The following is a 26,943-nucleotide window of genomic DNA, read 5'->3' on the forward strand; positions in this document are numbered from 1 at the left end:
TCATTCTTCAATGCTCCAGGGAATAACAATTGTTTAATCTTTCCCTGTAACTCAGTTCCTGAAGTCTGGGCAACATCCTCATAAATCTTCTCTGCACTCTTTCAATCTTATTGATATCTTTCCTGTAGTTAGGTGACCAAAAGTGCACATAATACTCCAAATTTGACCTCACCAATGTCTTCTACAACTTTACCATAACATCCCAACTCCTTTACTCAATCCATTATTTATGAAGGCCAATATGCCAAAAGTCTCTTTCCAACATTATTTTGACCTTGAAGAAGAGCTTGACCTTTACCTTGAAGAACGACTCATGCCAGAAACATCAGTAATAATCTTTATTTCCTATGAATGATGTAAGACCAGCTGAGTACTTCTGTGTGTTTTTAATCACAACCCTATCTACCTGTGACATCATTTTCAGGAAATTATGTATCTGTATTCCCTGAACCCTTTGTTCTACTGCACTCCTCAGTGCTCTACCATTTATCATGTATATCCTAACGGTTTATCCTTTCAAAATGCAGCACCTCACATTTGTCTGCATTAAATTCAATCTGCCATTTTTCAGCCCATTTTTATAACTGGTCCAAAACTCCTTTGCTACCTTTGAAAGACTTACTTGCTGTCCACAATGCCTCTATACTTTGTGTCATCTCCAAAATTGCTGATCAAATTTACCATATTATCATCTAGATAATTGATGTTGATGACAAGCAACAATGATCCCAGCACTGATCCATGAGGCACACCATTAGTCACAGGCCTCCAGTCTGAGAAGCAATCATCCACCATCACTCTCTGGCTTCTCCCGTATAGCCAATGTCAAATCCAGTTCACTATCTCACCATGGATACTGAGTGTCTAAACCTTCCTGACTAGTCTCCTATTTCACCTCAATATTATCCCATCTCTACTGAAAGCATCTTCAACTGACAATTTCTGTGTATTCTTTGATTGATCATCCATATACAAGAAGGTGCATAAAATTTTATTACATTTCTTTACTAATCAAATCTCTGATACCCTTAATCTTGCATGTAGCATGTCTCATTCACTCATCTCCCACATGCTTGCTGATAACTGGCAAAAAACATTGATTTAAAATGATAATTTCATATTTCATCATTCTCCTTGGCTTTGTTCCACTTTCCACCTGCCAGATGCACAAACGTGACATATTTTCTCTCCTTTAATTACACTCTGATGTACCTGCCAAATTTCATTGCTTCACCATTGGTCACTGCACCATCAGTAATTGTAGCCTTAAATCCTCCATAAACCACTCTATTCCTTCATTTATCCCTGAGACCTGAAAACCTATTTGTCTGATCAAGCTTTTGGTTATAATGCCTCCTCCTTTGGTTTGGTGTTAAATTTTGTTTGGTAACATTCTGGTAAACCACCTTGGGAACATTTACTCTGTGAGAAAGACACCATATAAATACAATTTGTTGTTCGTTGCAGTTAGCAGAAACCTTGGATGAAGGAGTCAGTGCAGATGAATTAAAAGGAGGTTGCAGCTTGTTTCCTAGCAACCCATGAGACCAAATGTTCTCTTTGACAATTTTCCAGTGAAAGGATGGGTGAAAATCGTTTTAAAGGTGCACTGCATAATACTGAAAATTGTATGATTGTGAGGAATCAGATTTACTAAAAGTGTATAATTAAATAAGATGGCCTGTTTAATTTCGTACCATTGCTGGAGACCATGAAATGAGGGTGAATAGATTGCTTTCAAAGAATTTTGTAAGGCAAGTGTCAAAAAGTTTGGCAGCGTTGTTGATTAAAACCTCTAAAATTGTCACAACACCAGTCTCCCTGAAATTTTTCTGATGGGATTTTGCCACATTATTTCTCAGTTAAATTGATTATTTTACTTAATACTCCAGTAGCTGTTCCCTGCAGAGCACAAATTCATGATTATACTCCCTATTCTCCAGTCGAAAGGGTTTAGATGGGACTTAATTTGCATCCTTGGAGGGTTTCTCAAACAATATACAGATGCTCCTGTACTTACGATGGCTCAAATTATGATTTTGTTAAAAATTATGATAGTACAATAATGTTATGCATTCTAATGAAAATACTGTACCTGGATGTAGTCACTTGGTGCTGTAGTTTCACAATTCACCACATGGTGGTGTTGGTGTGACTGTTGTTACTGGTTATTGCACAACAGCTGATGGATGCTTTGGCTGGCACTATATTTTATGATTAAAAATTGTTTTTTTCAGCGTGGAATAAAAGGTATTCATCATTTACCATATATTTCAGCATATAAGTCGAGTCGTGAAACCCAAAAAAACTCTTAAAAGTGGGGCTCGACTTATACGCCAGATATACTTTCAAGAACTTAAATTCAGCTTAAAATCCAGTCGACATAAAAGTTGACCCTTGACAAACTGATTCAGCATATAAGTCTACCTTGAAAGACCAAAAAAACCCGACTGCGACAGATTTCATTGAGATTTTTATTGAACACAACACAATTAGCACCCTTCAAAATCGTTATCATTGTCTGAAAACAACAACACATTCAGAACCCTTCAAAATCACTCTCGTTATCATCGTCAGAAGCAAAGATGGCGGCAAGCACATCCATACTCTCACTGTTTAATCAGTCATCATATGGGTCCCAGTCTGTATCTGATGAGGTTTTTTCAGCTTCATCATCGGTGTCCCACAATAAATCATCTCCCATGCCATCAATTGCACAAGATACAGCATTTTTTAAACAATTTTTTCACAGTCTCTATTTTAACTTTGTCCCATGCTTTGAGCACGAAGTTAAACAGCATATCAAGTGCCCCACCTTTTGTAAACAACTTTACAGCACTCGGCATCCATATATTCCATTCGTCGTGCACCTGGTCTTTGAATGGCTTATTCAAGCAGACATCGAGAGGTTGGAGGATAGATGTCAAACCACCAGGGAAAATCGCCATGTAAGTATTATGTAATGCTAATCTACTTTTAGTTTTCTAATTTAAGTGGCTATGAAACATATCCCAGACTAGCAAACTCTTTTCTTTGCATAAACCACCTGTCCGCCTGTTCCACACATTGTTTATCCATAGTTTTAAACCATTTTCATCCATCCTTTTTCATAAAAATGTACAAAAATATCTGCAGGGAATTTCATTTTCGGTTTGAATGAGAGGAGAAAGATTACAAAGGAATGTGGGGTCAACCTTTTCCACAGAGAATGGAGGATATGTGGAACTAGCTGCCAGAGGAACCTATAGAGGAAGATACAATTATGACATTTAAGATCCCCAGTAACCCTGCATTGGTCGACATAAATGAGTCCATTTGAAAGGTGTGGACAGTCTTACAAGATAGGCCTTTACAGCACTTGTGATTCCGACTTTACCATTACTGAAAGGAAACTTCTCAGAGCAGGTCATTAGCTATTGAGATTTGCACTAGGAACCAATTGCATCCAGGCTCTCTGTAAGTGGCACGTTTATTATTAGGGCTCTCTTGTGGATGGCTTGTCCACCATTTCCTCTCCTGTCACATCATAAATGCACCTGACCCTTCTTATCACCCCAACAAACCTCCTCACCAATCACTGACAACCGATCACTATCCCATCACTTAACCATGATCTTACTGCCTCTGATGAGGCCTAATATTTTGAGTGTCCAATAAAAACAACCATTGTTTGAAACACTTCAGCAATTAGTTTCTACAATTACTCACAAATATAAGGCTTAAAATAACTAGAGGCACCACTTTTTTTTTCTTCTTTGGTTTGGCTTCGCGGACGAAAATTTTTTGGAGGGGGTAAAAGTCCACGTCAGCTGCAGGCTCGTTTGTGGCTGACAAGTCCGATGCGGGACAGGCAGACACGGTTGCAGTGGCTGCAGGGGAAAATTGGTTGGTTGGGGTTGGGTGTTGGGTTTTTCCTCCTTTGCCTTTTGTCAGTGAGGTGGGCTCTGCAGTCTTCTTCAAAGGAGGTTGCTGCCCGCCGAACTGTGAGGCGCCAAGATGCACGGTTTGAGGTGATATCAGCCCACTGGCGGTGGTCAAGGTGGCAGGCACCAAGAGATTTCTTTAGGCAGTCCTTGTACCTTTTCTTTGGTGCACCTCTGTCACGGTGGCCAGTGGAGAGCTTGCCATATAACACGATCTTGGGAAGGCGATGGTCCTCCATTCTGGAGACGTGACCCACCCAGCGCAGCTGGATCTTCAGCAGCGTGGACTCGATGCTGTCGACCTCTGCCATCTCGAGTACTGCACCACTGCAGACTAAGGATAAATGAACTGGAAATGCTGTTGTTATCAATTTGAGAATTTTGTGCTTGTAAATATCACCTAGCGTGCAGTTTAACCGTCATTTTTTTAGTCATTATATGGGATTTCTTTTAAGCTGTCATGCTTCAAAACTGAATTACCCTGCCGTTTCCAAGGAAACAAGAAGTTCTCACTCTAATCTGATTAAACTAAATCAGGCTAAATCAAAAAAATGAATGTTTAAATTAACAGTAACACTCAACACGTTCAATGCACTAATACTGCATTTCAGCATTGAGGAGAACATGATTTAAACTTCTGTGTTCTTCGTGCACCCTAAGTTATCCTTGGCTCACTTACACTGGGAAAATTGACTTTGCAAATCTGAAGAAACAATGGTAGGATTTGATATCACAGATGATCTAAGAAAAAAAAAGCCACGCGAAAAGCAAAAAAAAACCTTCAGGAGATGAACGTGAAGATGATCAGCAGGTCAAGCAGGAGAGAGGAAAAATTGTGAGCATTTTAAGTCGATCACCTTTCGTCACAAATTAAGCCTTCCTGTTACACAATGAGGACAAGGAATTAAAGGATATTCAGGAGACATCATCCCTTCGCCATCACCACCTGCAACTACAGTTGGGGTAAGCCTGTACTACGCGCATACTTCATGCAACAGTATTAGTAAAGACAAATGTGTTCCCTTGTACAAAGTGAGAAACAAAAAGAACATCAGCTCAATATTGCACAGATCTGAGACAGCTCACACAAAAAGTGCATTTTCTGATCTTGAGCAGAGCCAAAAATTCAAAAAGTTAAAGAAATCATCTCAAAGCAATTTCAACAGAAAGCCCTTAAAAGGAACATCAAACTACCTGAGCTGCTTTAGTTAGTTAGCAAGGTCATTGTCACTTTCAGAATTCAGAGCATTTCAAGAGAAAAGACCAAAAGACTCAGAATAGAATCAGAGGAGGAAATAAATATGAGGGCAAAAGTTTTCACTGGAAACCATCAACAGGCAACAAGTGCAGCATTAGCAAAAGTATTATCTAAAACAGTCATCATTGTGGAAAATTCAACCATTTCAAACTTGTCATTCAGGGAACCCAATCCCTCAGAACTCATCATAGAAACATAGAAGATAGGAGCAGGAGTAGGTCATTCGGCCCTTCGAGCCTGCTCCGCCATTCAACGAGATCATGGCTGATCTTAAAGTTCAGTACCCCGTCCCCGCCTTCTCTCCGTAACCTTTAACACCCTTATACTGAAGAAATAGATCTAATTCCCTCTTAAATATATTTAATGAACCTGCCTCTACTGCCCTCTGTGGCAATGAATTCCACAGATTCACCACCCTCTGGGTCAAGAAATTCCTCCTCATCTCGGTCCTAAATGGTTTGCCTATTATCCTCAAACCATGGCCCCGGGTTCTGGATTTTCCCATCATTGGAAACATCCCATCTGCATCCATTCTGTCCAGTCCTGCCAGAATTTTATAGGATTTTATAGATCCCCTCTCAATCTTCTAAACTCCAGCGAGTACAATCCCAATTTGCGCAATCAAAGCAGGTTGCAAATATTGAGGTTGATGTAGAGATTAGGACATTTTCTTGTTTCTGAGAAAACATTTTAAATCAATGTTCCAGATCAGGGCATTTAGCCACAGATAAAATTGACTATGTTCAGCTTGAAAATAAATGTTCTGGTTGATAAAGGCACATCTGTTAAAGTGACGATTGAACAAGTTCTTCTGTTCAACTGGCTCAGGCTCAGCGAGGAAAAGCAAGGCTATTTCCTTGCAATAATACTAAACTTTCAAAGGTTCTGGAAAGCATCCCATTCAAATCCAAGTGTTAACGAGACACTCTGTGCAACTTCAGATCACTGATTCTATTATGAGTTACAACAAAACATTGACTTTTCACGATATGGAGATCTTATTTGCAAAGCCTGCAACCCCGTCCATCTGTAGCAGGACAACCTATCAGTTCTGTGAATCTGGCTCTGCAGCACCAAGGGTAAGGAAATGACTTTATGGCCAATACATCTTGCTGAATGATAAAATGAGGTATACTGTACAAAACAATGACAAGACTGCAATAAAGCAAGATGTTATTGGATCACAGTATTACAGTATATACAAGAGTATTACAGAAATTGCATCCTCTCGTCATGCTGCACATACACTGCAAAGCTTAACTAAACTTTGCAATGAACTCATGATCCTATGCCTATCTTAGCTCTTAGGCTGGGAGGAAATTATTTGGTCATCTTCTGATCTGCCAAAGATTACAAGAGAGATTCCTCATGAGTGTCATAAAGACTTACAGGAATTGTAAAAATTAAACAGTTATTAAGGAAAAAGCCCTGACTACAGGAAAAATATCAATAAGATTGAAAGAGTGGAGAGAAGATTTACTAGGATGTTGCAGAGACTTCAGGGACAAGTTAAAAAGATTAGAACTTTATTCCCTGGAGTGTAGAAGAATCAGGGTAGATTTGATAGATGTATACAAAATTGTGAGGGGTATAAATCCAATAAATGCAAGTAGGCTTTTTCCACTGAGGTTAGATGAGATACAAACCAGAGGACATGTGTTAAGGGTGAAAGTAGAAATGTTTAGGGGGAACATTAGTGGGAACCATTTCGAACAGACTGTAGGAGTGTGGAATGAGCTGTGAGCTGAAGTGGTGAATGCAGGCTCAATTTGAATATTGACAGGTACATGGATGGGAAGGATATGGAGGCTATGGAATGGATACAGGTCAGTGGGACTAGGCAGAATAAAAGTTCAGAACAGTATAGACTTGAAAGGCCAAAGGTCCTGTTTTCTGTGCTGTAATGTTCTACGGTTCTCTATTGTTCCCAGGATTAGGTTGGTTGTAAATTCAACAACTCTGAATTCTTCAGCAATCAAATGTTATAACTTCAAGTACAAAAAAAAAATCAAAATTACTCATTTGGCCATGGGTTACTGAGACTGTTGCTTTCACAGATCTACACTGTTATAATAGGTTAATATCTATGTTTAATTATTTGTCCCAAAGCTTGATCAACCTCTTAGGAGTAAAGATGTTTGGGGTGGGGGTGGGGGGTGGGAGGGGGGAGATGATGATTTCAGATGTTTGGAAGATCACAAGATATAGGAGAAGAAGTAGGCCCTTTGGCCCATCAAGACTGCTCTGTCATTTTATCATGAGCTGATCTACCCTCCCACTCAGCCCGACACCCCTTCTTCCCATAACCCTTGATGCCCTGACTAATCAAACACCTGTTAATCTCGGCCTTCAATACACCCAATGACCTGATTCCTGTGGCAACAGGTTTCACAGACTCACAACCCTCTGGCTAAAGAAATTTTTCCACATATTGGTTTTAAATTGATGGCCTTTTATCCTGAAATTTTGCCCTCTTGACCTAGAATCCCTAACCAAGGGAAACATTCTTGCCACATTTACTCAGTCCAGGCCTTTCACTATTTTCAAAACCTAGTGAGGTTTTACATATTGCAAAAACACTCATCACTGGTTGCCTGTTATGCAAGATTAATGTTATCAAGAAGAATCCATGTCACAGGCAAATCATGAAAGCAAGAACTTTCTATAAAACTACAGGGCGTTGCTGCATCCAATAACAGAAATTTCATCTATTTAGGTCCATTTTTACACAGTCTACCTTGCACATCTTCCATAGATGCCCCCCTTGATGGAGATGATCAGCAAGGTCAAGAGAAAATGGGATGATAACATACAGAGATACTTGAAATTCAGATTTCTATTATCATAACCAAGGAATACATCTCCAGCGAAGATGGTAACCATCGAGGCAAGCAAGCAACTGCAGATGAAATGCAGTTATTTGAAGGGGTCACCACAAATGATCCAAGATCACAGCATCGCATGGTTCACAAAGATCACATGAAATGCTTCATTATTAAAAACACTCATATTGCCATTCATTGCTGGCAAATCCAAAGTGGAATGAGAGACACTAAAGAAAGAAAGCAACCCCAGCTGCTGCAATGACTTCACATGCACAAGTAACTTAATGGTATCCACTAAGCAAACAACATTTTCCTTTTATTTAAATGGATTTGTCACAAATCCATACAAAATTAAAAGGAAGATGTAAAGATTGAGAATCAGAATATATCTTTTCATTACAAAATGGTGTATTCCTTGGGTTGTGTGGTAATGTTCTGCTATTGTGACACTAAGTTGTGTGAGAGATGAGTAAAACTAATATGAAAATATGAGAGATGAAGAAAGCTAGTATGGATATATGTGTAATGAATAAAGCCAGTATGAATAGGATAAGGGTAGATAATAATGTAGGAAGTAAAGTTAGTCTGAATAAGATAAGGGTCTTCTAGCCTTAGACAAAGTCAGCAAGTTCTGCATATGTAATTAGTATAGACAGAATTAGAAAGTTCTGCATATAAGAGTTAGTAAGTCCTGAGGGTTGGGAAGGTGTGAATAAGGACAATAAGGACAATGACATGATGGGACACAGACAGGATATCCCCTGGTCCTCCAAGTTCACCAGCACATAGGCAGACAGGATTGCCTAATGCCAAACTCATCCAGGAGGCAGAAGAATGTAAGTGGGAGGATACTTCTATACTGAAATAAACTGTATAAAAGTTGGGTGAGCCCCAGTGTGTGTGTTTGTATTCCCAGGGTAAGGGGAAGCACCCAACTTTGCATTGATGTATAATAAATGTTTTTTTTGTTCTCAATTTTTGTCTCGAGCAATTTCTGTGAAGCTACTTCTGTTTCTCACAGTTGTAATATTTGCCTTTCAGGAACTAGTAATTTGAGTTTGCCCACTATCTTGGTCTGTCAATAAATAAAACAGCCATTGCATACATTGTATTCAGCAATAAGACTATATAATTAGTTTGCATTATAAAGACCAAAACATTTAAAGTTCACAGGTGAGACTTCAGAGCAGGACACTGGGAACCAGAATTTAGCAGATCATTGACATTGTAACTGTCTCTTGGTTATATTTGTTTCTACAGTTTCCTATCATTATATCTCATTTTATCACTCAGTAAGCCATTTCCTCAACCTGAGTACTGCATGGTCAGATGTAAGCTCAGTCTTGATTCAGCTGTTTATTTTTTTTTCAGTTTGGTGGGATTTAAGTTAATTAAACATTTTTGACCAAACTTCAACCAATAAAATCCAGATTTTACCTGCTGAAACAAATTTTAAAATGTTACCTAGTTCATGTGGTGAACTGCTGTACACTCATTTATCTGGCTCTGCCCCATTCTGTGACTGTACCCATGGCTCCCACACCATAACCCTTCCCCAGAAATCCTGGGTCACAGGACAGGATGACCTTCAAGTTTATTGTAAATAAAAAGCTTATTGTTTTGCAACTCCAGTCTTTTGAGTTATTGATAGCACATAAGTTTATCCATGATAAAAAAAATAGCATGAATAAGTTATGATGGAGCATCCTTCGCAACCTAGGATGTCTCAAAGTGCATGACAATTAAGTAGTTCTGAAGTCCAAACTGTTCAACTATTCCTGTAAAGAGGAATTTGTTTTTAAAAACAGTAAAAAAAGCTGGAGGAATCATCAGTTAAGGTAGCATTCTAGGAATATCAACCTTGAAGGAGTTCTCTGCTTTCCACTGTGTTATCTGCCTATTTTGTTTTGTCTGTGTTTCTTCCAGGAATGTGTCTTTGACCAGGTTTTAATGATATCAATGAGAAATACATGTTTGATTATAGCATCAGTGATAACTTTCATGAACTAGTGCCACAGAATCTTTACACATCTACATGATAAAAAAGAGAGGACTTTATTTCGAAACAATGAATAATTGTTTCTTTGGTAGTGCACTGTATTCTATGTAATTTATGAGAGCTAATTTCCTCCTTTGGACTAAAGCCATTCCTGTTTTTATAACATTTTGACTCAAAGGGGAGCGTGTTCCCAGTTGAACTATAGATGAGCAATTATTTCTGTTCCTCAAGGATGTCTGTGTATGTATCCTAGAACATCTTGGTGGTGACCTGGTCAAGTGAACATTATTCACTTTTAGAAAGACATTGTGAAAGAGAGTATAAGACATCCATAATCAGGTTAATAATCCATGGTATTTAGCAATGTGGGGAAATGAAAATCACATTATGTTGCAACAACCTGTCAAACTTTGAAACACTGCTCAATTAGAAAGGCAATTATGTTTTTAATTATTTAAAATGATTAAAGTAATTTTATTTATCGTGAATAATTTTTGAACTGTTGTAATTGTTCATTAAATTTTTAGTGGTTTTTGAATGATTCTGAATGCCAATACTGAACATACATGCTAATTCTGACAGAGTGCAGAGCTGAGACAGGGCTTGGCCACTTGGGAAATGCTTCTCAGATGGTCTTGGGCAGTGCTTATGCTTGCTTCCCCATGTGGCAGATTATGGTGTGTGAGACCACAGCACCATTCAGGGTTTCACTGATTATGTCCAGGACAGCCCTCATTTCAGGGTAAGTCCAATGTAAGGGCAGGACAATTGAACATCCAAACAATAAGCACAGGCTATACCGACCACTCATAAAATACAGGATGCATGATTAAAATAATTTTAATTGATAGCAGTTTCAGTTGGTGAACCAAAGTATTGACTTCCTGTAAAACACTCTAAAGCTTTTCATTCAGTAGTGAAAAATCATGGGGCTCTACAGATTGTTTTACCTACTTTCATGAGACCCATATACCCACATTGAGTCCTGAGTCTTTGCCTTGGTGATTCAAGTACTTGTCTAGATGCTTCTTTAATATCTCTCCCTCCACCACCTCTTCAAGCAACACATTTCAGACTCCAACCAGCCTCTGTGTGAACAACTGACCCTGCATCCCACACATGAACAGGCAGGGAATAGAGGGATACAGAACATATGCAAGCAGATTGTAATGGTTTGGACTGTATATGCTAATTGGCTCGGGCTGGCCCACCCCCTGATGATACTCTTACCTGGACTCCTCTGGGACCCAAGCCATAAAGGTCGGGCCACCTTTCCCTTCCCTAGTTTGGATCCGGAGCAGCTCAAGTTTTTTGTGCAATTATTGGGGCAACTGATAGTGCCCAAAACAGATGGAATTAGTTAGATTTATCATAGCCAGCACAGAAATGGTGGGCAAAAGGCCTGTTCCTGTCCTCTACCATGGTATGTAACCTCCTTGTAACCACTCTGTTAAACGAATGCACTCTTACCTTAAACAACTCCACCAATTTAAAAAAAAATTCTTACTATCCCTCTCCTAATTTTTTATTCCTTTATCAAGTTAGCACTTGGCCTCTTCCATTCCAGGGCAAACAAACCAAGGTTTTCCCCTCTTTCTCATTATAGCATGAAATGCTCCAATCCAGACATTATCCTGGTGAATCTTCTCTGCACCCTCTCTAATTATAGTATGTAATTTCACAAGAGGGTGCAGAGGAGATTCAAGAGCTTAATGAAGCAGGAGGCTATGGTCCTTCAGTGATTTAAGCCAATTGTGTGTTCTTTTTCCAGCATTTATATTTGCTGCAGCACATTTGTTTTTGTTAATTGTACAGTTGTAAAGAGGGGGATTACATATTGGAGAGCTCTGTGGATGCAAATCCTGGGAAGGAGTCAATTAGCTGGAAATTTATCCCTAGTCAGCAGCCAGCAGTGCTAATTCAATTTCAGCACCGGGGGAGAGCATGATTTGGAACAAAATAGAATATATCTTTGGCAAAACTGACTGGATGAGCTTCAAGGCAAACTCCTTGAATGGACAAGACAGTTTGATTGGAGGCTCTGGGTTTCTGTGCAGGAACTGCAGACAGAAGGCAGAGCTCTCCTTGTCAGTGCAGACAAGTGCCGCTTCCTCTGGCATTGCGATTGAAGAGAAACAGCAACACCTAATCTCTGAAACAGTAGGAAAGGTAATTCACAACAGAAAATATAATTGGCTGTTGGTGGATTCTCTACCAGTTGAGTACTACACTGCAGTGTAACGTTTCACACCTGCTCACCCTAGCCTTCGACAGAGGGCATTTTTTTATCTTACAAATCAAGAAAATGCTTTTGAATTTGGTTAATCTGCAAGAGTACTAGCAGTTAAACTGATTGCCTGGGGCAAGATGTAGAATTACATGTACAAAAAAAATTAAGAATTAAAATATACCGTTTATATAATTAAATAAGCCCAGCCTTTCAATCAGGTAAAAATCACACATACGGCTGATAAAACAGATTTTTTTTTGGTTCAGTTTTATCTAATTTGTACTTGTTACAGTGACTTTCGTTGTTTATAGTCAATCTTGGGATACAGACAGCATTTCTCTGTAAGTCATTATATGTGTTTTAGAGAAACACTTTAAGATTTGGCAATTTAAAATATTTGACAATTGAGCTTTCTGCCAAAAATGGACAGCCTCACAGTTCGGCGGGCAGCAACCTCCTTTGAAGAAGACCGCAGAGCCCACCTCACTGACAAAAGATAAAGGAGGAAAAACCCAACACCCAACCCCAACCCACCAATTTTCCCCTGCAACCGCTGCAACCGTGTCTGCCTGTCCCGCATCGGACTTGTCAGCCACAAACGAGCCTGCAGCTGATGTGGACATTTACCCCTCCATAAATCTTTGTCTGCGAAGCCAAGCCAAAGAGAGAAGAGAGAAGTACTGAGTTTTAGATGTGCATCCGATCTTTATCACCTTCACCTCTCCATTTATAATTAGGTTTCACTGATGTGCATTTGAATTTGTGCCTACAGGATTCTATTAGCACTTTGGGTGGAGAATCAGCAACAAACCAGCACGGGAAATGTAATGAATGCTTCTTGACTTCTTTCTCATTATTAAGTTCCAATGATACCATTCACCGACTGCGATCTATCTTAAAATGTCCTCTTGAAAATTTGCTACTAATCCACTCAATCGCCAGCTTGATATTGCATCTTCTAAGAGGAAGTTTGTCATATTTTCCAGAAAGGAATTGCAGATTATTGCAATTCACTGCATATTGATTCCTCTCCTATTTTAATGTTGAGCTCCAGATCCTTCTCTTTACACATCTCTCAGAAAACTGAGGATTCTGTTTCTTTCCATTGTGGAACAAGGGTCATCAGATGCAAAAGTTTTCCCATTGAATCTATGGGCCATCTGATATGGTTGTGCAGTCATAACCAAACAGTACATGTTGGAGGAGAGACATCACTCTCAGAAAGCTTGGACGGTTTCAGCCCCAAAGCTCTTTTTCCTGTGAATGTTGCCCTTACAATTCTTTTACCTGTATGTTATTTATATCACCGACTATACATGAATAATATATACATCCTCTTGTGGCTATCCTGACATATTGCATCATGAAACAGTTATACATTACTTTTATCAACTCCTTTGGCGTTCCTAGGTTAATTTAGATCAACTGCTCAATAACAAAACTTTATTGTCTAGATTCATATATCTTATTCATTCTAGAGTAAAGGAAATTCCTCATCATGTTGTGAACACACCTGCAGTATTGGCTGTGCTGCTCTCCTGACCTTGACACTGGGCCAGGGACAGTTGTCTTTATGATCATGTGGTTTGTAAAAAAAATTAGATACACAGCATGGGACAGGCCCTTCTGGCCCTTGAGCTCGTGCCCCCCAAATACACCAATTAACCTGCGATCCAACGGAGCACTCAGTGGAAACCCATGCAGACACAAAGGGAAAATGTACTAAATCCTTACAGATCATGCCAGGTTCAAACCTAGGTCAATGATGCTGTAATAAGATGGCTTTTAACCACCATGCTAACTTTTGCGTGCTCCAGTTTCCTGTCACATCCCATAGGTACCCAGTTGGTAGTTAACTGACCACTGTAAAAAATTGCCACTAGTGTGCAGATGGGTAGTGGAACCAAGAGCGGAAGGGTGGGGGGAAGTTGATATATTTGTTGGGATAATAAAAATATATTAACGTTTGATGGTACGAATGTGTAGATCAGTGATTTTCAAATTTTTTCTTTCCATTTACATACCACCTTAAGCAATCCCTATGCCATCAGTGCTCTGTGATTAGCAAGGGATTACTTAAGGTGGCAAGTGAGTGGGGAAAAAAGATTGAGAACCACTGCTCTAGACCCAATTGTTACTGAAATATTTTGCTTGAGAAATATTCTCATTGGGCCATTTCCTTTGGAGTTAGTTATGAAACGATATAAATCAATATAACGAGTCAACTAGGTACAATTAAAACAGTGGTTTTCAAACTTTTTCTTTCCACCCACACCTTAAGTAATCTCTTATTAATCATAGAGCATCTATGGCATAGGGAATACTTAAGGTGTGAGTGGAAAGAAAAAGTTTGAAAACCACTGGTATAGATTCTTAGCCAAGTTCTATGTTCTATGTTCTATGACTCTATATCCAACCAAAGTATGTTAATTGTGTACATTTTCACTCTCACAAAATCAATTTCAGTAAGTCTGCAGTAAACCTGGCTTAGTGGACTGTACCATGTTTTCCTAAGCTTTTTGGCTGCATGTTTTAGGCAGACTTGCATCTATTCCAATTATATCCTTTTTTTAATATTGTCTTAGCAGTCTCGGATTCCAATTAACATTTTGCCATTCAGTTCCCCACACCTTACTGTAACTCTGTTCCATTCTTACTTGGCTCAGTCAGGAGCTAGATTCAGGAGTTAAAGGTTTATTTTTTGACAGGATGTTGGCAGTCCAGCTTCACTGGCATTTATCCCAGATAGCCCTCAATTGTTAGACCAATGCACAGAGCAGTTTGTAGTAAACCACATTTCTGTAGGCCTGAGATCACATTTTAACTCTAACCAGATAAGGTTAGAATTCTTTATTTCACTTATGAATGTGATGTGTTTTTTTTACAAAAATTGTTGTTTTCTGGTCATCATCGTAGACACCAGGTTTAACAGGTAAAACCCCTGTTACCCGGAATTCAAGCAGCCCACAGCCTCAAGAAACCAGCAAAAAAAATCACAGAAAATAAATAGGTAAAAAAATATAGACATTTAAAATTGGCATGCCTTGCAGTTAGTTTGCCAATCATGCGATATGCAATCTCAAGCAACCGTAAGTTTCACTTATCTGGAATCTACCAATTCCCATAGGTGCTGGATCTGAGGGGTTTTACTGTATTGGTTTAAGTTCTTCCGTTGCCATGGTGACACTTTGAGATGTTTCTAAATCAGCAGTCTGGGGCTCTAGATTTTAGTCCACTATACTTCCATGTCCTTAAAAGAAATGCTGAGAAGAAAAATAACATTCAAGAGGAATAGTGGATGAGTAATGAAGTGTTGAGGCTCTATGGGACAGTAGTGAGACCTCATTTGAAGTACTGTGTGCAATTTTGGGCCCCTTATCTGAGAAAGGATGTAATGATGTTGGAGAGAGTACAAAGAAGATTTACCAAGACGATTCCTGGAATGCAAGAACTAACATATGTTTATCGGCTCTTGGACTGTATTCATTGGAGTATAGAAGAATGAGAGGGGATCTCATAGAAACATTTTGAATGCTAAAAGGATTGGACAGAGTAAATGTGAATAAGATGTTTCCCTTGGTCGGTGAATTCAGTACAAGAAGGCACAGTCTCAGAAATAGAGGGCACCCATTTAAAATAGAGGTGAGGAGAAATTTCTTTAACCAGATAGTTGTGGATTTGTGGAATTTGTTGCCATATGCAGATGTGGAAGCCTGAATGATAGGTATCAAGGCTTATGAGGAAAAGGCTGGAATTTGGAACTAGATGTGAGAATGGTTTAGCCCAGGATAGAGTTGCAGAGCAGATTCAATAGGCCAGATGGTTTACTTTTGTTCCTTTATCTTGTGATCTTACGATCTTGTGAATTTGATCACATTACACTTTTGTTTTCAAAAAATAGGTTGTGTATGCAGTTGAAATCAATTAAAATAGGTTCTCCATCAAACCACTCCAAATGAGAAATTCAAACAGGCATTTTGTGTCAGGAGCAAAAAAAACAATCCTTTGGAGGAACTTGGTCAAGAAGCATCAGTGGGAGAAAAATAATGGTTGAAGTTTCAAATCTATTTTAGACCTATTAAAATAAAGAAAGCACAACAATATTCAAAGTAACTCAATTCTAATCAATTTGGACTGTTTTCCCCTTCGAGGTTGATCTGTGTGTATCCTTGGATTTGGGGATGAATTGCTGAAGAAAGGGTCTATCAAGACTTTGGTCATCTGAAGCTTCACTTTCTATGCTGTATTTTGATTCAGCATAAAAGGCTAATCTGGCAGGATTTTGTGAGGAGGACTTTTGCAGCTGACAGTGATTGGTTTTGATGGTAATTTTTAAATTGTAGCACTTTGTTTCAATTAAATCTTTAAATGTTCTGTGTTGATATATACTGTCAACATTTATTGTTCAAACACTTTATAAATATTTATCAATGGAAAGAAAATGATTAGCTCCTCTTTTGGACAAATTCCCGACTACCATGAAGACGCACTGAGACTCAACATCTTGATTGGGCTTGATTAATAGTACAATCCTCACTGGGACAGTTTAGACTTGTGTTTGCTAAAATTTATAATGGGTACATTCAGCCTGAGGACAGATTATTGTAAGAGAACCTACTTTATCTTACTTAAGTTTAATATGCACTTTGATTAGCTTATTTTCTTTGCCCCTTGTGATTCAACATTGACTATTGAATTGAAGGGCTGAAACTAATTTCAATTTTAGAGTATATGATCATTCATGAATTTAAATAATGCAACACACACACACACATATGAACTTCTCACAACCTCAGGACATTCCAGAATAGCTTTACAATCAATTAACCCCCGGCTGCCCAGCAGTTTCCCCTGACCGCCGGTCTCTCTGCCGCCTTCCCCGACCACCGGTCCCCACTTGCCGGATTTTGGAGCTTTCCGGATTTTAGATGTCTGGATAAAGGATCCTGTATTTCCTCTGGTGCAGATCAAGGAGACATCATCCTAAAGTTAATTCTGGCTATTTAAAATTAAAACAAGGAAGTACTTTGACTGCAAAAGGGTCATAGAAATGTGAGAAAAGATTGTCAATTCAAGATGGGCTAACAATCGAGAAAGATGAGATTAATCATAATCTAATTGAATGGCAGATTATATTTGAGTGGTTTCTCAGTGTGCTCTTTTATCTTGAGGTCATTTTCATCCAATATCAGGAGTGGCTGGATTGGGAGGCACATTGTTATTACACCTGATTTCACTTGAAATATTGGATGGAAGTAAAATTAACCAACCATGGGTTCCTGCCATGCCATTTAAAATTACCCCTGATGCTTCAGACATGGAAGCAGCATCTGATCTTAGTTACTTCTGAGCGGCTACAAAATATAATTTGGCCTCACCCTATCAATGATTTTCCCTTTGTTCCACTGGTCTCTCCCTGCCACTGAAAATTATGTCTTCTCTCTTTCCCCATTTTGATAGGGGTCCTAGAAGCGAAAATGTAATTGTTTCCCTGTCAACAGATGCCTCATGATCTGGGAAGCTGTTCTCAGTTATTGTTTCATTTCAGATTTTCTCTATCTGCATTGTGTTAGATCTTCTCTCACCTGATGATTCCGCATTTCCTTTGATAATAAGATTTTTTTTTTCTTTTAAAGTTATTTTTATTAAATTTGGTGGAAAAGAAAATATATAATAAATCGATTACATTGAGGCTATTACACATTTAAGATCGTGACAATAGTACTTGGACTTAAATCTAAATCCTACATACATATAAAAAAAGAAAAAAGAAAAAGAAAAAAAAACTAACCCAATGCCAACCAAGGTTGTAATTCATATTGTAAGTAGAGATAACATCAAGAAATGGCCTCAGGATATCTGAACAAAGCCAATAACAACCAATCTTGATCTTCATGACATTATGCCTAATTTTCTCCAAATTTAAAAAGAACATAATGTCTAATAGCCATTGTCTATGAGTGGGTAGAAACTCCCGTTTCCATTTTAACAATATTGATTTCTTGCAAGTGAAGTGGAAAATGCTAAAACCTGTCTTTGATTAGAGGATAGTTTTATGTTTATGTCTGGAAAAGGCACACATTGCAATTACTGGTCATGGATCCAAATTAATCCCAAAAATGGTTGAAAAAGTTCTAAAAATATCAGTCCAATATTTTTGCAATACAGAGCATGACCAAAGAGGCAACATGAATTTTATATTTATCACAGAGTGAGTTGATATCTGGATAAATTCGAGCAAAGTTAACTTTGGAAAATGCGCTTGATGAGCCATTTTGAACTGAATCAGACTGTGTCTAGTGCACAATGAGTCATAAATCAAACCCAAAATTGATGTCCAATCTTCTTCTGAAAAAGAGATATTAAGATCATTCTCCCATTCAGTTTTAATCCCAATTAGTGAAATTGTTTTCATATTCAATAATTGTTGTGAGTGAGGAAAAAGGTTTGATAGGTTTCAAAGGTCTCTGAGCACAGTTTTGGCAGAGAAGGATTTTATTTACAGAAGGCAATTGTGGGAAATGGTAACTGATGCAACATACATGCACATTCACACAGTTTACAATAGCTGTGTTAAAGAAATACCGGACAATTAATAATGAATATGGGAAAATAGCATGGGAACAAAACGCACGCACGCACGCACTCACGCACGCGCACAAAATGAACTGGTACATACAATGATCAAGTAAAAATCACTACAATCCCCCAGGCATGGCTCTATGCTACAAGGGACACTAATTAAATGCTTTTAACAGTGCACATCTTACCAACAGTTTCTCCAGCACCCTTCTACATTTCTAAGCCTGGAGTGCAGCAGGGTGGTCCCAAGCTGGCAAAGAGAGAGAACAAAGAGCAAATGGCACCTTTATAGTGCTGGAGGGTCCACCCAGAACATTAGCATGAACAATGTCTCAGTGCCAGGAGGGTTAATCCAATTACAACAGCCAATGGCCCAAGGCTAAGTACACGCTGGCTGGAGAGTCCAGGCCAGGTCATTTACATGGAGCAACAGCAAGGTGTGCACTAATGGGTGGCATGGAACCAAACCTTGATTGGCAGCTGGTGTGTCCTCAAACTTGGTAGGGGGGGAAGTGCTGTCACATGACAGCCACAACCCTTCCCAATACAATAATTTATAATATAGGGCAGATATTATATGTGAATGAATGAATTAAAATCCTGGAATGAACAAAATGTCATATTTGATAATACCTGAAAAAGTGTCTATTTGATAGATTAAATTTTGATCATTAATTATTTGCAGAGATATGAAGTTTTGTTGTATCAAAAAGATCCTTAAAAATTTTAATTCCTGAAAGATTCCATTCTTGAAAACCTGTGTCTAAAATAGATGGTTGAAATAAATGATTGGATAGGATAGTAATTTATGAAATTAGGATAGGACTAACGAGATTACCATTTAGTCATCTGATTGACATTAAAACAATTTCTAATGAAAATGGCTCATTTTAATTATGTAAGAGATTCCTTCAACACTATTTAAAAAGTGAAAGACAAATATTGTACTGAATGCTTGACTGGTGTCAAGAATTCAGTGAAATACAATATTATTTAACCTGGCTGTGTCTAATAAATGATATGAATGTCCTGGAATAACTTTGAATTAGCCACATAATCAGAATTTGACATGTAAATAATGGTTCAAGTTTTGCAAATGGATTCTAGCATTTCAAATATCAAGTTCAAATTTATTATCATCTGACTGTATATTGTGTGGGCTATAGTGCTCATACATACACAAACAATGAACAGTGCATAATAATAGCACATATATAAAAATATAATTTAAAACAAATATGCATATTACACCCCACTGTGCAATTGGATCATGGATTTCCTCGCCTCCAGTGAAGATTGGTAAAATGCCTCCTCCACAATCTCGATCAGTACTGGAGCACCACAGGCCTGTGTTCTTAGCCCCTTGCTCTATTCACTTTGCACCTGTGTGGCAATAGCACCATCTGCAAATTTTCTGTCAATATCACGGTTGTAGGTTGTATAAAGGAAGGGGTGAGTCAGCATAGAGGAGGGAGATTGAAAACTTGGGTGAATGATGCATCAACAACCACCTTGCACTCAATGTCACCAAAACTAAGGAGCTGATTGTTGACTTCAGGAAAGGAAGGTAAAGGAAAGCGAGAGGTATACAATCCAGTGATCATGGGGGATCAGAGTGGAGAGGGTGAGAAAAGTTCTTTGGAGACACTATCTCAGAGGATTTTACTGGACCAAATACACCAATGGTATCATGAAGAAAGCACATCAGCACCTCTGTTTCCTCAGGAGTTTGCAGAGGTTTGGTATGACACCAGAAACCCTGGCAAATTTCTACAGAGGTGTGGTGGAAAATGTGCTGACCAACTGCATTACAATCTGATATGTAAACACCAATTCCCCTGAGTGTAAAGCCCTCCAGAGGTAATGGACACAGCCAAGAAAATCACAGGCAAAATATTCCCCACTCTTGAGTACATTTACAGGGAACGCTGCCGCCGGAGAGCAAAGAGACTCACCGCCCAGCGCACACTCTGTTCTCACTGCTACCATCGGAAATGAGGTATAGATGCCATAAGACTTGCACCACCAGGTTCAAGAACAGCTGCTACCCCACCACCATCAAACTCCTCATGACAAACCTATTCAGAAACTTATTTAAGGACTCTTACTTGTGCACTTTATTGATTTTCTTTGTTCTCTCTGTATTACACAGTCAGTTTGTTTACATTCACTATCTGTTTATTTCTTTGTTTGCTTGCATGTTTTTACATTGTGTACAGTTTATTTTTTCCACTACCAGTTATTGGTAATTCTGCTGCACCCACAGGTAAAAGAAATCTCAGGGTTGTATGTGATGTCATCTATGTGCTCTGACAATACATTTGATATATAAACACACACCTGTATGTGTAATATTAAAAAAAATATTTTGGGATGATTTACTGATATACAGGGCACTGTTCATCAATCTTGATGCTAGTGGGTCAAAAATGCTGAGAGCTGGATGGAAAGGGACCTCAACGATTTTTTTGAGCACTATTTAAGCAACAGTAAATGTTGTCAACAGAGGAAAGAGAGATACCAGTGATCTTCTCGGCCGTTTTGTTTATCCTTTGTATTGTCTTCTAGCTACCATACCAGACAATGATGCAGCCAGACAGGGCACTCCTCCTGTAAAATGTTGTCAAGATGGGCATAGAAGCTTAAATTTATATTTATATTTCAAATTAAATAAATAGCAAAAGGAATAAAACAATAAAACCATATTTATTAGCTTCGGTGAAAAATAAGCTCAGGCTACCATAAATCACAAATAAATAAAATGTACTTCTTAACTACAAATAATGAAACTTTTCTTATTGAATATTATGGTGCTGTACTTATTACTGTCCTGTGATCATTATTTGAACAGCAGAGTCTTTTTGATCAAACACCTTCCAAAGGGAAATAGGAAAAACTTCTTGGATTGGGGTATGAAACAAGAAAATAGTATTTTATAAGAGAAAATGTTTAGTATCAAATGTGAAGTGCTGGAGTTTAGAGGGAAGCCTGAATGAAAAGTAATCAAGAAAATATAAATGAATGATCCACAAAGAATTTTCAGGGAAGGCATATATATGCAAAGAGAAAGAAAGCATTGCCCAGACCACAATAAATAAATAGAAATCTAAACAAATCGAAAGGTTTTATGTGAATTATTTTGAAAAAAAAATTGCAAGAACAAATTATGATGAGGATTGCATGAAGGTTGTTGAACTACATTCCAGCATTCTTTGTTTTCATTTATCATTAGATGACTATTCCCTGTGCCACAGGGAAAGCAGCGGCGGCCCCGGCCCCTGTCTGGGCAGTATGGTCCGACCTAAGAGGGGAGGCAGGCCCCTCCAGCCTGGGTAAGAAACCTGCATAGGAGAAGGCCACTCCGATATAAAACCTACGACCCAAGGACCTCGCTGCCACGTCCCAGCTTGCTTGGCCATGGCACACGAACCATGGGTGTAAAAGGTGGGGCCAGTACTGCGCACATTGCACTCCACCTAAAAGCTCCCCCTCAAAAGATGCTCACAAACTCAAGCTAGCATGCTGGAACATCAGAACCATGCTAGAAAAGGCTGACAGCCACCGACCTGAACGTTGGTCTGCCCTCATTGCACATGAACTCCTCAGACTCGACATCGACATAGCTGCTCTCAGTGAAGTCCGCCTTGCAGATGTAGGCAGCCTCCAAGAACGCGGCGCAGGCTACACACTCTACTGGTCTGGCAAGCCTATGGATGAATGACGCCTATCTGATGTAGGCTTCATGGTCAAGAAATCCATTGCCTCCAAACTCGAAAACCTCCCGACAGGCCACTCGGACTGGATCATGTCCATGCGACTCCCCCTTCAAAACAAGCATCGCATCACCCTCATCAGTGTCTATGCTCCAACCCTCCAGGCGGAACAAGCAGAAAAGGACAAGTTCTACACTGATCTGCGCAACCTCATTCAACGCACCCCTACAGCCGACAAGGTTGTCATCCTTGGCGACTTCAACGCTCGCGTCGGCAAAGACTCAGAAACCTGGCCAGGAATCCTGGGCAAGCATGGTGTCGGCAAGTGCAATGACAATGGGCACCTCCTGTTGGAGCTCTGCGCAGAACAGCGGCTTGTCATTACAAACACCCTTTTTCAGCAGAGGGACAGCCTGAAGACTACCTGGATGCATCCCCGATCCAAACACTGGCACCTCCTGGACTACGTCCTGGTGCGAGAAAGAGACAAACGAGATGTGCTCCACACCACGGTCATGCCCAGCGCAGAATGCCACACTGACCACCAGCTGGTTCGCTGCAAGCTCAACCTTCACTTCAAGCCAAAGTCCAGGAACAGTAAAGCCCCCAGAAAGAGGTTCAATGTTGGAAACCTGCAGTCAGACGAAGTGAGAGGAAACTTCCAGGCAAACCTCAAAGCAAAGCTCGAGGATGCAATCCGCCTCACGGACTCGTACCCTGAAACTCTCTGGGATCAGCTGAAGACTACCATACTGCAATCCACTGAAGAGGTACTGGGCTTCTCCTCCAGGAAAAACAAGGACTGGTTCGACGAAAACAACCAGGAAATCCAGGAGCTGCTGGCAAAGAAGCGAGCTGCCCACCAGGCTCTCCTTGCAAAGCCGTCCTGACCAGAGAAGAAACAAGCCTTCCGTCGCACATGCAGCCATCTTCAGCGCAAACTCCGGGAGATCCAAAATGAGTGGTGGACTAGCCTCGCCAAATGAACCCAGCTCAGTGCGGACATTGGCGACTTCAGGGGTTTTTACGAGGCTCTAAAGGCTGTGTACGGCCCCTCACCCCAGGTCCAAAGCCCGCTGTGCAGCTCAGACGGCAAAGTCCTCCTCAGCGACAAGATCTCCATCCTCAACCGATGGTCAGAACACTTCCAATCTCTTTTCAGTGCCAACCGGTCAGTCCAAGTATCCGCCCTTCTCCAGCTCCCTCAACTGCCCCTAAGGCTAGAGCTGGATGAGGTCCTCACCCGGGAAGAGACATATAAGGTAATTGAACAACTGAAAAGTGGCAAAGCAGCAGGTATGGATGGAATCCCCCCAGAGGTCTGGAAGGCTGGCGGAAAAACTCTGCATGCCAAACTGCATGAGTTTTTCAAGCTCTGCTGGGACCAAGGAAAGCTGCCTCAGGACCTTCGTGATGCCATCATCATCACCCTGTACAAAAACAAAGGCAAGAAATCAGACTGCTCAAACTACAGGGGAATCATGCTGCTCTCCATTGCAGGCAAAATCTTTGCTAGGATTCTCCTAAATAGAATAATACCTAGTGTCGCCGAGAATGTTCTCCCAGAATCACAGTGCGGCTTTCGCGCAAACAGAGGAACTACTGATATAGTCTTTGCCCTCAGACAGCTCCAAGAAAAGTGCAGAGAACAAAACAAAGGACTCTACATCACCTTTGTTGACCTCACCAAAGCCTTCGACACCGTGAGCAGGAAAGGGCTTTGGCAAATACTAGAGCGCCTCAGATGCCCCCTAAAGTTCCTCAACATGGTTATCCAACTGCACGAAAACCAACAAGGTCAGGTCAGATACAGCAATGAGCTCTCTGAACCCTTCTCCATTAACAATGGTGTGAAGCAAGGCTGCGTTCTCGCACCAACCCTCTTTTCAATCTTCTTCAGCATGTTGCTGAAACAAGCCATGAAAGACCTCAACAATGTTTACATCTGGTACCGCACGGATGGCAGTCTCTTCAATCTGAGGCGCCTGCAAGCTCACACCAAGACACAAGAGCAACTTGTCCGTGAACTACTCTTTGCAGACGATGCCACTTTAGTTGCCCATTCAGAGCCAGCTCTTCAGCGCTTGACGTCCTGTTTTGCGGAAAATGCCAAAATGTTTGGCCTGGAAGTCAGCCTGAAGAAAACTGAGGTCCTCCATCAGCCAGCTCCCCACCATGACTACCAGCCCCCCCACATCTCCATCGGGCACACAAAACTCAAAACAGTCAACCAGTTTACCTATCTCGGCTGAACCATTTCATTGGATGCAAGGATCGACAACGAGATAGACAACAGACTCGCCAAGGTAAATAGCGCCTTTGGAAGACTACACAAATGAGTCTGGAAAAACAACCAACTGAAAAACCTCACAAAGATTAGCGTATACAGAGCCGTTGTCATACCCACACTCCTGTTTGGCTCTGAATCATGGGTCCTCTACCGGCATCACCTACGGCTCCTAAAACGCTTCCACCAGCGTTGTCTCCGCTCCATCCTAAACATTCATTGGAGCGACTTCATCCCTAACATCGAAGTACTCGTGATGGCAGAGGCCGACAGCATTGAATCCTCACTGCTGCAGATCCAACTGCGCTGGGTAGGTCATGTCTCCAGAATGGAGGACCATCGCCTTCCCAAGATCATGTTATAAGGCGAGCTCTCCACTGGCCACCATGTCAGAGGTGCACCAAAGAAGAGGTACAAGAACTGACTTAAGAAATCTCTTGGTGCCTGCCACATTGACCACCGCCAGTGGGCTGATATCACCTCAAACCGTGCATCTTGGCGCCTCACAGTTCGGCGAGCAGCAACCTCCTTTGAAGAAGACCACAGAGTCCACCTCACTGACAAAAGACAAAGGAGGAAAAACCCAACACCCAACCCCACCCACCAATTTTCCCTTGCAACTGCTGCAACCGTGTCTGCCTGTCCCGCATCGGACTTGTCAGCCACAAACGAGCCTGCAGCTGACGTGGACATTACCCCTCCATAAATCTTCGTCCGCGAATCCAAGCCAAAGAGAAAAGAGAGATGACTATTGAAAACAACCAAAGCAACAAAGAGAAAAAGTAATCAGGGAAGTAGCAAGAGGATATATATAGATTCAGATGAGCATGTTTGCCCAGAGCAGAAATATTTGTTGGCTAAAGAGCTTTTCATGGTATCAGTCATTTTTTGATGGATATAGTATTTATTCCATCTTTTTATAGATACAATGAATCATTATCAGGAAGCATCTTTAAAATCAGAATTCAAAAAATGCTCCTGGGAAATGCTGAGGGTAAATGTTCCATTAATTCTTTATGTTTAAAATCCTTCTGGTACAGTTGAATTCTGAATACTCTCAGATACATTTAACATTAACCCAGAATAATATTGAGCAATTCAACCTATTCTAAGTGAGACCTGGGGCCAGCACATACCAGAATCGTTGAACTAGTGAAAACCTGACAATAAGCCACTTACATTAATTCGGGCTAGCCTTCAGGATGATCCACTACAACAAGCAGGCTGTTCTAGTATCGGAGAAAACACTGGAGACACTCAGTTAGGCAGGCAGTATTGGTTGCTGACCTCACTGGATTACAGATTGCTGCTGGCTGCTTGATTCTTATGTACAGGGGCTAACTCCAGTTGAAGCACTTTACCATGCATTATGTTCACCAAAGCCTTTTTATCTGTCACTTAATTTTGCTGTAAATCAATATGCAAGTTGCACATCTCTTCAACGGCCACGAACAACAATGTCAATATTCTGATGGATGACAGCTGGAGAACACAACCACCTTTATTCGGTGCTTCACTGTTCAATTACTTTTCAAAATAATGAAACTGAATGAAAGCTTGAAAATAGACAATGCATTTTAAAAGTGTGAATCAACTGAGAAAGGATAAAAGCTTATTCTTAATGTTGGCTTTCATTAAACCATGTAACAGAGAATCATACAGCCCAAGACAAAGCCATCTAAATTGTACCTGGTCCTTCGAAAATTGATCTAGTTATTTCCACTTGTCGTGCCTTTTTTATTCAGCTCAGCTCCACATTTTCCATTTTCAAGATTAAAGATTCCTTTATTGTCATGTAATAGTACAGAACCTGTAATAGTACATGAAATTTCCTTTTGCCTTCATAAGGCAGATATTATTTTTGCCCAGCTCTCCCTTGAATTACAAGAGAAAGAGAAGCAAAAGAGAGTTGAGGTGTAACTCAAAAGTTACCATTGAGTCAGTTACATTATGATTAAGGCAATGAACTTCAGATCATTGTAAAACCCGAAAATCTCCAGCACAAAGCTGGAGAAGCTCAGCCTTGATGAAGGGCTTTGGCCTGAAATGTCAGTTATGTATTTTTACCTTTGCTATATAAAGGATACTGCTTGACCTGCTGAGTTTCTCCAGCTTTGTGTTTTAAT

The sequence above is a fragment of the Narcine bancroftii genome, chromosome 5 (assembly GCF_036971445.1).
Source record: "Narcine bancroftii isolate sNarBan1 chromosome 5, sNarBan1.hap1, whole genome shotgun sequence".
Classification (NCBI taxonomy): Eukaryota; Metazoa; Chordata; class Chondrichthyes; order Torpediniformes; family Narcinidae; genus Narcine; species Narcine bancroftii.